The following is a 13594-nucleotide window of genomic DNA, read 5'->3' on the forward strand; positions in this document are numbered from 1 at the left end:
GGGAGGAGGGAGAGAGAGGAAAGAGGGAGAGAGAGAGGAGGGAGGGTGGAGGGAGAGAGAGGAAAGAGGGGGAGAGAGAGGAGGAGGGAGGAGGGAGAGAGAGGAAAGAGGGAGAGAGAGAGGAGGGAGGGAGGGAGGAGGGAGAGAGAGGAAAGAGGGAGAGAGCGAGGAGGGTGGGAGGAGGGAGAGAGAGGAAAGAGGGAGAGAGAGAGGAGGGAGGGAGGAGGAGAGAGAGGGGGAGGGAGAGAGAGGAAAGAGGGAGTTAGAGGAAAGAGGGGGAGAGAGAGAGGAGGGAGGGAGGAGGGAGAGAGAGGGGGAGGGAGAGAGAGGAAAGAGGGAGAGAGAGTAAAGAGGGAGAGAGAGAGGAGGGAGGGAGCAGGGAGAGAGAGGGGGAGGGAGAGAGAGGAAAGAGGGAGAGAGAGGAAAGAGGGGGAGAGAGAGGAGGGAGGGAGGAGGGAGAGAGAGAGGGGGGGAGGGAGAGAGAGGAAAGAGGGAGAGTGCTTCTCTTTGTCTCTGAAGCCGTACAATGATCCCAGCTCTAATGTTAATGAACACTTCACATTTTCCTTGCTGCCAAATGTCACATATTACACACACACACACACACACACACACACACACACACACACACACACACACACACACAGACAGACAGACAGACAGACAGACAGACAGACAGACAGACAGACAGACAGACAGACAGACAGACAGACAGACAGACAGACAGACACACAGACACACACACACACACACAGACACACACTGGAGTGATAGAATCCAACCTGATCTGGGAATTTGCCGTAATATGGATGAATGTTTATTTTTGACCTTTTTGACCATCAGCTCTCTGGGCTTCCCAGCAGTCATCACACAGCACTCAGCATGGACACACACACACACACACACACACACACACACACACACCTCCCATCTGGTTATTATGTAGTCTGGCTGATTGCAGTACTTGACATGGACGGTTGTGTCTGAAGAGATGGAGGGAGGGAGGAGGGAGAGAGAGGAAAGAGGGAGAGAGAGAGGAGGGAGGGAGGAGGGAGATAGAGGAAAGAGGGAGAGAGAGAGGAGGAAGGGAGGAGGGAGAGAGAGGAAAGAGGGAGAGAGAGAGGAGGGAGGGAGGAGCGAGAGAGAGGAAAGAGGGGGAGAGAGAGGAGGGAGGGAGGAGGGAGAGAGAGGAAAGAGGGAGAGAGAGAGAGGAGGGTGGGAGGAGGGAGAGAGAGGGAAAGAGGGAGAGAGAGAGGAGGGAGGGAGGAGGGAGAGAGAGGAAAGAGGGAGAGAGAGAGGGAGGGAGGGAGGAGGGAGAGAGAGGGGGAGGGAGAGAGAGGAAAGAGGGAGAGAGAGAAAAGAGGGGAGAGAGAGGAGGGAGGGAGGAGGGAGAGAGAGGGGGAGGGAGAGAGAGGAAAGAGGGAGAGAGAGGAAAGAGGGGGAGAGACAGGAGGAGGGAGGAGGGAGAGAGAGGAAAGAGGGAGAGAGAGAGGAGGGAGGGAGGAGGGAGAGAGATGAAAGAGGGAGAGAGCGAGGAGGGTGGGAGGAGGGAGAGAGAGGGGGGAGGGAGAGAGATAAAAAAGGGAGAGAGAGGAAAGAGGGGGTGAGAGAGGAGGGAGGGAGGAGGAGAGAGAGGAAAGAGGGAAGAGAGAGGAGGAGGGAGGAGGGAGAGAGAGGAAAGAGGGAGAGAGAGAGGAGGGAGGGAGGAGGGAGAGAGAGGAAGAGAGGGAGAGAGAGAGAGGAGGGAGGGGAGGAGGGAGAGAGAGGGGGAGGGAGAGAGAGGACACACACACACACACACACACACACACACACACAGACAGACACACACACACACACACACACACACAGACACACACACACACACACAGACACACACTGGAGTGATAGAATCCAACCTGATCTGGGAATTTGCCGTAATATGGATGAATGTTTATTTTTGACCTTTTAATTCCACGTGGTTACAGATAATGAGCTGTTTCCATCAGTATCATCAATAACTCTCTCTGATTGTTAGATCATTGTGAACTGCTGTGGTACAGTGGTATCAGTAGTGTTCTCTGAGCCTCGTGAGGCCAGGCCCAGTGCTGTGGTACAGTGATATCAGTAGTGTTCTCTGAGCCTCGTGAGTTCAGGCCCAGTGCTGTGGTACAGTGGTATCAGTAGTGTTCTCTGAGCCTCGTGAGGCCAGGCCCAGTGCTGTGGTACAGTGGTATCAGTAGTGTTCTCTGAGCCTCGTGAGGCCAGGCCCAGTGCTGTGGTGTTCTCTGAGCAGTGGTGGTACAGTGGTATCAGTAGTGTTCTCTGAGCCTCGTGAGGCCAGGCCCAGTGCTGTGGTACAGTGATATCAGTAGTGTTCTCTGAGCCTCGTGAGGCCAGGCCCAGTAGTGTTCTCTGAGCCTCGTGAGGCCAGGCCCAGTGCTGTGGTACAGTGATATCAGTAGTGTTCTCTGAGCCTTGTGAGGCCAGGCCCAGTGCTGTGGTACAGTGGTATCAGTAGTGTTCTCTGAGCCTCGTGAGGCCAGGCCCAGTGCTGTGGTACAGTGGTATCAGTAGTGTTCTCTGAGCCTCGTGAGGCCAGGCCCAGTGCTGTGGTACAGTGGTATCAGTAGTGTTCTCTGAGCCTCGTGAGGCCAGGCCCAGTGCTGTGGTACAGTGATATCAGTAGTGTTCTCTGAGCCTCGTGAGGCCAGGCCCAGTGCTGTGGTACAGTGATCAGTCAGTAGTGTTCTCTGAGCCTCGTGAGGCCAGGCCCAGTGCTGTGGTACAGTGGTATCAGTAGTGTTCTCTGAGCCTCGTGAGGCCAGGCCCAGTGCTGTGGTACAGTGGTATCAGTAGTGTTCTCTGAGCCTCGTGAGGCCAGGCCCAGTGCTGTGGTACAGTGATATCAGTAGTGTTCTCTGAGCCTCGTGAGTTCAGGCCCAGTGCTGTGGTACAGTGGTATCAGTAGTGTTCTCTGAGCCTCGTGAGGCCAGGCCCAGTGCTGTGGTACAGTGGTATCAGTAGTGTTCTCTGAGCCTCGTGAGGCCAGGCCCAGTGCTGTGGTACAGTGGTATCAGTAGTGTTCTCTGAGCCTCGTGAGGCCAGGCCCAGTGCTGTGGTACAGTGATATCAGTAGTGTTCTCTGAGCCTCGTGAGGCCAGGCCCAGTGCTGTGGTACAGTGATATCAGTAGTGTTCTCTGAGCCTCGTGAGGCCAGGCCCAGTGCTGTGGTACAGTGGTATCAGTAGTGTTCTCTGAGCCTCGTGAGGCCAGGCCCAGTGCTGTGGTACAGTGGTATCAGTAGTGTTCTCTGAGCCTCGTGAGGCCAGGCCCAGTGCTGTGGTACAGTGATATCAGTAGTGTTCTCTGAGCCTCGTGAGGCCAGGCCCAGTGCTGTGGTACAGTGATATCAGTAGTGTTCTCTGAGCCTCGTGAGGCCAGGCCCAGTGCTGTGGTACAGTGGTATCAGTAGTGTTCTCTGAGCCTCGTGAGGCCAGGCCCAGTGCTGTGGTACAGTGGTAGTCAGTAGTGTTCTCTGTGGTACAGTGGTATCAGTAGTGTTCTGAGCCTCGTGAGGCCAGGCCCAGTGCTGTGGTACAGTGATATCAGTGATATCAGTGTTCTCTGAGCCTCGTGAGGCCAGGCCCAGTGCTGTGGTACAGTGATATCAGTAGTGTTCTCTGAGCCTCGTGAGGCCAGGCCCAGTGCTGTGGTACAGTGGTATCAGTAGTGTTCTCTGAGCCTCGTGAGGCCAGGCCCAGTGCTGTGGTACAGTGGTATCAGTAGTGTTCTCTGAGACTCGTGAGGTCAGGGAGTATCTGTCCTACACCTGGCCTACAGAGAGGTATCTGTTCTACACCTGGCCTACAGAGAGTGTCTGTTCTACACCTGGCCTACAGAGAGTGTCTGTTCTACACCTGGCCTACAGAGAGTATCTGTTCTACACCTGGCCTACAGAGAGTATCCGTTCTACACCTGGCCTACAGAGAGTATCTGTTCTACACCTGGCCTACAAAGAGTGTCTGTCCTCACAAATGCTCACAATAACACTCACTATAACACTCATTATAACACTCACTGTAACACTCAATATAACACTCACTGTAACACTTACTGTAACACTCACTCACTGTAACACTTACTGTAACACTCACTATAACACTCACTGTAACACTTACTGTAACACTCACTATAACACTCACTCACTGTAACACTTACTGTAACACTCACTATAACACTCACTGTAACACTCACTGTAACACTCAATATAACACTCACTGTAACACTCAATATAACACTCACTATAACACTCACTGTAACACTCACTATAACACTCACTGTAACACTCACTGTAACACTCACTATAACACTCACTGTAACACTCACTATAACACTCACTATAACACTCACTGTAACACTCATTGTAACACTCACTATAACACTCACGGTAACACTCACTATAACACTCAATATAACACTCACTGTAACACTCACTCACTGTAACACTCATTGTAACACTCACTATTACACTCACTGTAACACTCACTGTAACACTCACTATAACACTCACTGTAACACTCACTGTAACACTCACTATAACACTCACTGTAACACTCACTATAACACTCACTGTAACACTCACTATAACACTCACTGTAACACTCACTATAACACTCACTGTAACACTCACTATAACACTCACTATAACACTCACTGTAACACTCACTATAACACTCACTGTAACACTCACTATAACACTCACTATAACACTCACTGTAACACTCACTGTAACACTCACTATAATACTCACTGTAACACTCACTATAACACTCACTATAACACTCACTGTAACTCTCTGTTCTGCTGTTCTCACAATGACCGTAATTAGTTAATATACGTTTTGTGTGTAGAGCTTTCATGTAGTTTGGTTGTCTGGGGATTTTGAGAAGTTTTCCTGATTTCTAATATATCATATCGGTGTGTGTGTGTGTGTGCGTGTGTGTGCGTGTGTGTGCGTGTGTGTGTGTGTGTGCGTGTGTGTGTGTGTGTGTGTGTGCGTGTGTGTGTGTGTGTGTGTGTGTGTGTGTGTGTGTGTGTCCAGGGTCCTGAGGGAGCAGTGGATCAGAGCGAAGTACGAGAGGAAAGAGTTTACAGGGGAAGGGAAGAAACAGACCTATGAGGAGGGTGAGGACACACACACACACACAACGCATCACACACTCATGCTCACATACACACACACAGACACACACACACACACACACACCACACACACACACACACACACACACACACACACACACACACACAACGCATCACACACTCATGCTCACATACACACACACTCACGCACACACACACACAGACACACACACACAAATATGCACTGATGAGAAGCTTGTCACTGTGTCACTGACAGGAACGAGGGATGGAATGTTGATGAAAGGGGGCGGGACAACGGTCAGTTCCTCAACCGACGATTCGTTCTCTCTCAGAAAGAGAGGGACACTGAAATACTTCACCAAGTATGATGTAAGTCTGACTATTTATTGCTGTCTTCATCTAACAAACACTCTCTTCAACATAGAGTACCTACGGAAAGTATTCAGACCCCTTGACTTTTCACATTTTGTTACGTTACAGCCTTATTCTAAAATGGGTTAAATTAAAATGTTTCCTCATCAATATACACACAATACCCCATAATGACAAAGCGAAAACAGGTTTTAGAATTGTTTGTAAATTCATTACAAATAAAATACTGAAATACCTTATTTACATAAGTATTCAGACCTGTTGCTATGATACTCAGGTGAATTTTGTTTCTTGAAGTTTTTCTACAACTTGATTGGAGTCCACCTTGGGTAAATTCAATTGATTGGACATTATTTGGAAAGGCACGCACCTGTCTATATAAGGTCACACAGTTCACAGTGCACGTCGGAGCAAAAACCAAGCCATGAGGTCAAAGGAATTGTCCGTAGAGCTCCGAGACAGGATTGTGTCGCGGCACAGATCTGGGGAAGGGAACCAAAACATTTCTGCAGCATTGAAGGTCCCCAAGAACACAGGCCTCCATCATTCTTAAATGAAAGAAGTTTGGAACCACCAAGACTCTTCCTAGAGCTGGCCAGCCAAACTGAGCAATCGGTGGAGAAGGGCCTTGGTCAGGTAGGTAACCAAGGATCCGATGAGTTCCTCTGTGAAGATGGAAGAAAATAGCTCTGCAGCGACGCTCACCATCCAACCTGACAGAGCTTGAGAGGATCGGCAGATAAAATCAGGAGAAATTCCCCAAATACAGGTGTGCCAAGCTTGTAGCGTCAAATCCAAGAAGACTCGAGGCTGTAATCACTGCCACAGGTGCTTCAACAAAGTACTGAGTAAAGGGTCTGAATACTTATGTAAATGTGTTATATTGTATTTTTTTTATACATTTACAAACATGTATAACAAACAGTTTTTTCTTTGTCATTATGGGGTATTGTGATGTCATTATGGGGTATTGTGATGTCATTATGGGGTATTGTGATGTCATTATGGGGTATTGTGTGGAGATCAATAAGGTAAAAAAGTCATTGAATTATTTTTATAATAAGGCTGTAACGTAACAAAATGTGGAAAAAGCCAAGGGGTCTGAATACTTTCTGAGTGACTGTTATAATCATACAAATACTGAGACAAACTCTTTTAGCTTTGATACTATTCTGTAGCCTGCCCTACCCTGTAGAACACACAACACACACCTTCCTAACCACTGAGTCACAGGAAGGCCTTCCTAACCACTGCAGCCTGCCCTACCCTGTAGAACACACAACACACACCTTCCTAACCACTGAGTCACAGGAAGGCCTGCAGCCTGCCCTACCCTGTAGAACACACAACACACACACCTTCCTAACCACTGAGTCACAGGAAGGCCTGCAGCCTGCCCTACCCTGTAGAACACACAACACACACCTTCCTAACCACTGAGTCACAGGAAGGCCTGCAGCCTGCCCTACCCTGTAGAACCCTTCCTAACCACTGAGTCACAGGAACACACAACACACACACCACCTTCCTAACCACTGAGTCACAGGAAGGCCTGCAGCCTGCCCTACCCTGTAGAACACACAACACACACACCTTCCTAACCACTGAGTCACAGGAAGGCCTGCAGCCTGCCCTACCCTGTAGAACACACAACACACACACCTTCCTAACCACTGAGTCACAGGAAGGCCTGCAGCCTGCCCTACCCTGTAGAACACACAACACACACACCTTCCTAACCACTGAGTCACAGGAAGGCCTGCAGCCTGCCCTACCCTGTAGAACACACAACACACACACCTTCCTAACCACTGAGTCACAGGAAGGCCTGCAGCCTGCCCTACCCTGTAGAACACACACAACACACACACCTTCCTAACCACTGAGTCACAGGAAGGCCTGCAGCCTGCCCTACCCTGTTCCTAACCACTGAACACCTGCAGCCTGCCCTACCCTGTAGAACACACACACACACACCTTCCTAACCACTGAGTCACAGGAAGGCCTGCAGCCCGCCCTACCCTGTAGGACACACAACACACACACCTTCCTAACCACTGAGTCACAGGAAGGCCTGCAGCCCGCCCTACCCTGTAGAACACACAACACACACACCTTCCTAACCACTAAGTCACAGGAAGGCCTGCAGCCCACAGCCCTACCCTGTAGGACACACAACACACACACACTTCCTAACCACTGAGTCACAGGAAGGCCTGCAGCCCGCCCTACCCTGTAGAACACACAACACACACACCTTCCTAACCACTGAGTCACAGGAAGGCCTGCAGCCCGCCCTACCCTGTAGAACACACAACACACACACCTTCCTAACCACTGACTCACAGGAAGGCCTGCAGCCCGCCCTACCCTGTAGAACACACAACACACACACCTTCCTAACCACTGAGTCACAGGAAGGCCTGCATCCTGCCCTACCCTGTAGAACACACAACACACACACCTTCCTAACCACTGAGTCACAGGAAGGCCTGCAGCCTGCCCTACCCTGTAGAACACACAACACACACACCTTCCTAACCACTGAGTCACAGGAAGGCCTGCAGCCTGCCCTACCCAACACACACACCTTCCTAACCACTGAGTCACAGGAAGGCACACAACACACACACCTTCCTAACCACTGAGTCACAGGAAGGCCTGCAGCCCTGCCCTACCCTGTAGAACACACAACACACACACCTTCCTAACCACTGAGTCACAGGAAGGCCTGCAGCCTGCCCTACCCTGTAGAACACACAACACACACACCTTCCTAACCACTGAGTCACAGGAAGGCCTGCAGCCTGCCCTACCCTGTAGAACACACAACACACACACCTTCCTAACCACTGAGTCACAGGAAGGCCTGCAGCCTGCCCTACCCTGTAGAACACACAACACACACACCTTCCTAACCACTGAGTCACAGGAAGGCCTGCAGCCTGCCCTACCCTGTAGAACACACAACACACACACCTTCCTAACCACTGAGTCACAGGAAGGCCTGCAGCCTGCCCTACCCTGTAGAACACACAACACACACACCTTCCTAACCACTGAGTCACAGGAAGGCCTGCAGCCTGCCCTACCCTGTAGAACACACAACACACACCTTCCTAACCACTGAGTCACAGGAAGGTCTGCAGCCTGCCCTACCCTGTAGAACACACAACACACACACCTTCCTAACCACTGAGTCACAGGAAGGTCTGCAGCCTGCCCTACCCTGTAGAACACACAACACACACACCTTCCTAACCACTGAGTCACAGGAAGGCCTGCAGCCTGCCCTACCCTGTAGGACACACAACACACACACCTTCCTAACCACTGAGTCACAGGAAGGCCTGCAGCCTGCCCTACCCTGTAGAACACACAACACACACACCTTCCTAACCACTGAGTCACAGGAAGGCCTGCAGCCTGCCCTACCCTGTAGGACACACAACACACACAACACTGACACACCCTTCCCTGTAGAACACACAACACACACCTAACCACTGAGTCACAGGAAGGCCTGCAGCCTGCCCTACCCTGTAGGACACACAACACACACACCTTCCTAACCACTGAGTCACAGGAAGGTCTGCAGCCTGCCCTACCCTGTAGAACACACAACACACACACCTTCCTAACCACTGAGTCACAGGAAGGCCTGCAGCCTGCCCTACCCTGTAGAACACACAACACACACACCTTCCTAACCACTGAGTCACAGGAAGGCCTGCAGCCACAACCCTACCCTGTAGAACACACAACACACACCTTCCTCACCACTGAGTCACAGGAAGGCCTGCAGCCTGCCCTACCCTGTAGAACACACAACACACACACCTTCCTAACCACTGAGTCACAGGAAGGTCTGCCACGTTACAATACAGCAGGTTCAGACAACTCTCTCTCCCCCCTCCAACTCTCTGTCTCAGTTTAAAAGTACTAAACAAATTTGAGACCAATCCTGTGCTAAGTACTGCAGTTGTCACATTAAACTTTGTTAAGTAACTTTGTGTCTAATACCTAACTCTGCTGGCTTCCAGAAAGTATTTCACTTTGCATTTTACAACGGTGAAAGGGGATTGAGTGTGAATGTGTGAGTGAGTGTTTGTGATGCAGTGTGGGTGCTACTGTGAGTCGAGGCGATTGCCTGGGGGAAGGCAATGCCTACTTACACAGTCAGCCGAGGAAGTGTTTAGTTGTAGTTCTCATGGAAACCTACCAATTGGGTTGAACTTGGAGAGTCCTGAAGTCTATCAGATGTCCAGGTCTGCCTCCTGGGGATTTGAAAGGGGATTAAGCCAACTTGTCTAAATTACTCTTGTGTTCGTTCCACTTAAGATGTTGGAGCCCATTTGTTCCCCTTCTAAAGTGCTAATCCCCCCCCAATGAGTCCTTGGCATATACAGTAACTACTGTTGGCAAAGTATTATTCATAATATGCAAAGTGGGTGCTTGTGTCAACAAAGATGTGCAGCTCCTCCACCGGGTGCACCCTACCCCTCTCTCCCCCTTACCTCCACTCCCCCTTCAGCCTGACATCCCATACCTTACCTGCCACCTTACCCTCCAATGTCCCTACACCACCCCTCTGCCCTCCTCTTTCCATCCCCCTCCACCACCCCTAACTCTCCCTCTACTCTCTCCACCCCTAACTCTCTAACTCCTTCCCCTCTCTCCACCTCTAACTCTCTCTCTCCCTCCCTCTCTCCCTCCTCTCACCCCTAACTCTCTCTCCCTCCCCTCTCACCCTCCTAACTCTCTCTCTCCCTCCGCTCTCACCCCTAACTCTCTCTCTCCCTCCCCTCTCACCCCCTAACTCTCTCTATCCCTCCCCCTGTCACCCCTAACTCTCTCCATCCCCTCTCACCCCCCTAACTCTCTCTCTCCATCCCCTCTCACCCCCTAACTCTCTCTCTCCCTCCCCTCTCACCCCCTAACTCTCTCTCTGTCCCTCCCCTCCACCACCTCTAACTCTCTCTCCCTCCCCTCCACCACCTCTAACTCTCTCTCCCTCCCCTCCACCACCCCTAACTCTCTCTCCCTCCCCATCCACACCTCTAACTATCTCTGTCCCTCCCTCCACCACCCCTAACTCTCTCTCTCCCTCCCCATCCACAACCTCTAACTCTTTTTCTCCCTCCCCTCCACCACCCCTAACTCTCTCTCTCCCTCCCCATCCACAACCTCTAACTCTCTCTCTCCCCCTCCCTCCACCACCCCTAACTCTCTCTCTCCCTCCCCATCCACAACCTCTAACTCTCTCTCTCCCTCCCCTCCACCACCCCTAACTCTCTCTGTCCCTCCCTCCCCTCCACCACCTCTAACTCTCTCTCTGTCCCTCCCTCCACCACCTCTAACTATCTCTGTCCCTCCCCTCCCCTCCACCACCTCTAACTCTCTCTCCCTCCCCTCCACCACCCCTAACTCTCTCTCTCCCTCCCCTCTCACCCCCTAACTCTCTCTATCCCTCCCCTGTCACCCCTAACTCTCTCCATCCCCTCTCACCCCCTAACTCTCTCTCTCCCTCCCTCCACCACCCCTAACTCTCTCTCTCCCTCCCCATCCACAACCTCTAACTCTTTTTCTCCCTCCCTCCACCACCCCTAACTCTCTCTGTCCCTCCCCTCCACCACCCCTAACTCTCTCTCTCCCTCCCCTCCACCACCTCTAACTATCTCTGTCCCTCCCTCCACCACCCCTAACTCTCTCTGTCCCTCCCTCCACCACCCTAACTCTCTCTCTCCTCCCCTCCACCACCCCTAACTCTCTCTGTCCCTCCCCTCCACCACCCCTAACTCTCTCTCTCCCTCCCCTCCACCACCCCTAACTCTCTCTCTCCCTCCCCATCCACAACCTCTAACTCTTTTTCTCCCTCCCCTCCACCACCCCTAACTCTCTCTGTCCCTCCCTCCACCACCCCTAACTCTCTCTCTCCCTCCCTCCACCACCTCTAACTATCTCTGCCCCTCCCTCCACCACCCTAACTCTCTCTGTCCCTCCCCTCCACCACCCCTAACTCTCTCTCTCCCTCCCCTCCACCACCTCTAACTATCTCTTTCCCTCCCCTCCACCACCCCTAACTCTCTCTCTCCCTCCCCTCCACCACCCCTAACTCTCTCTGTCCCTCCCCTCCACCACTCCTAACTCTCTCTCTCCCTCCCTCCACAACCTCTAACTCTCTCTCTCCCTCCCCTCCACCACCCCTAACTCTCTCTGTCCCTCCCCTCCCCTCCCTTCCACCACCCCTAACTCTCTCTCTCCCTCCCTCCCTCCACCACCCCTAACTCTCTCTCTCCCTCCCCTCCACAACCCCTAACTCTCTCTGTCCCTCCCCTCCACCACCCCTAACTCTCTCTCTCCCTCCCCTCCACAACCTCTAACTCTCTCTCTCCCTCCCCTCCACCACCCCTAACTCTCTCTGTCCCTCCCCTCTCTCTAGGCTAAGGAGCCTAAAGCGGTGATAAAGGTGGACTCTATCAACGCAGCCTTCCAGCCAGAGAAGATAGGTAACCCCAACGGACTACAGATCACCTACCTGAAAGACTACAACACCAGAAACATCTTCCTCTACCACGACAACGGCAAGGTAGCTGTGTGGGGGTGTCTGTCACTGTATATGGATGTGCATGGATCAATTCAGCATGGTAGCTCACTTCTCTCTCTCTCTCTCTCTCTCTCTCTCTCTCTCTCTCTCTCTCTCTCTCCCCATCAGGATATAGTAGACTGGTTCAACTCTATAAGGGCCATCCAGCTCCACTATCTAAAGGTGGCCTTCCCAGGGGCTAATGATGTGGAGGTGAGTACACACACACACACACACACGGACGCATACAAGTACACATACAATAGCACTCTGCATTTAATCATATTTTTCAGCTGATGCCCAAATTGACCCGCAACTTTCTGAAGGAGGGCTATATGGAGAAAACAGGACCCAGGGTAAGTTTAAACACCCATGCGCGCGAGAACACACACTCACACGTTTATTTTACTATCATTGTGGGGACCAAACAATTGATTCCCATTCAATATCCTATTTATCTAACCTCTCCTCTTTGGTATGTGGTATTATATTAGGATCCCCATTGGCTGTAGCGAAAGTAGCAGCTTCTCTTCCTGGGGTCCAACACAGAACATGAAACATTACATAATACAGAACATTAATAGACCAGAACAGCTCAAGGACAGAACTACATGAATTTAAAAAGGCAAACGTAGCCTTCATATCAATACATACAAACTATCTTGGTCAAATAGGGGAGAGGCGATGTGAGGTGTTGGTTTATCTGTTTTTTAAAGGTTTGCTGTTCACTTGAGCATTATGATATGGAATGGAGTTCCATGCAATAATGTCTCTATATAATACCGTACGCTTTCTTGAATTTGTTCTGGATTTGGAGACTGTGAAAAGACCCCTGGTGGCATGTCTGGTGGGGTAAGTGTGTGTGTTAGAGCTGTGTGTAAGTTGACTATTTATTGTATTTATTTTTTATTTCACCTTCATTTAACCAGGTAGGCTAGTTGAGAACAAGTTCTCATTTACAACTGCGACCTAGCCAAGATAAAGCATAGCATTGTGAACAGACAACACAGAGTTACACATGGAGTAAACAATTAACAAGTCAATAACACAGTAGAAAAAAAGAGAGTCTATATACATTGTGTGCAAAAGGCATGAGGAGGTAGGCGAATAATTACAATTTTGCAGATTAACACTGGAGTGATAAATGATCAGATGGTCATGTACAGGTAGAGATACTGGTGTGCAAAAGAGCAGAAAAGTAAATAAATATAAACAGTATGGGTTGAGGTAGGTAAATTGGGTGGGCTATTTACCGATAGACTATGTACAGCTGCAGCGATCGTTTAGCTGCTCAGATAGCAGATGTTTGAAGTTGGTGAGGGAGATAAAAGTCTCAACTTCAGCAATTTTGCAATTCGCTCCAATCACAGGCAGCAGAGAACTGGAACGAAAGGCGGCCAAATGAGGTGTTGGCTTTAGGGATGATCAGTGAGATACACCTGCTGGAGCGCGTGCTACGGGTGGGTGTTGCCATCGTGACCAGTGAACTGA

General features: G+C 50.9%; 1 pseudogene; it reads left to right on the forward strand.

Annotated features, from left to right (window-relative positions):
- LOC115125435 (arf-GAP with dual PH domain-containing protein 1-like) overlaps nt 1-13594 on the forward strand; it is a 52520-nt pseudogene that overhangs the window by 13340 nt on the left and 25586 nt on the right.

The sequence above is a fragment of the Oncorhynchus nerka genome, linkage group LG15, assembly GCF_034236695.1.
Source record: "Oncorhynchus nerka isolate Pitt River linkage group LG15, Oner_Uvic_2.0, whole genome shotgun sequence".
NCBI lineage: Eukaryota > Metazoa > Chordata > Actinopteri > Salmoniformes > Salmonidae > Oncorhynchus > Oncorhynchus nerka.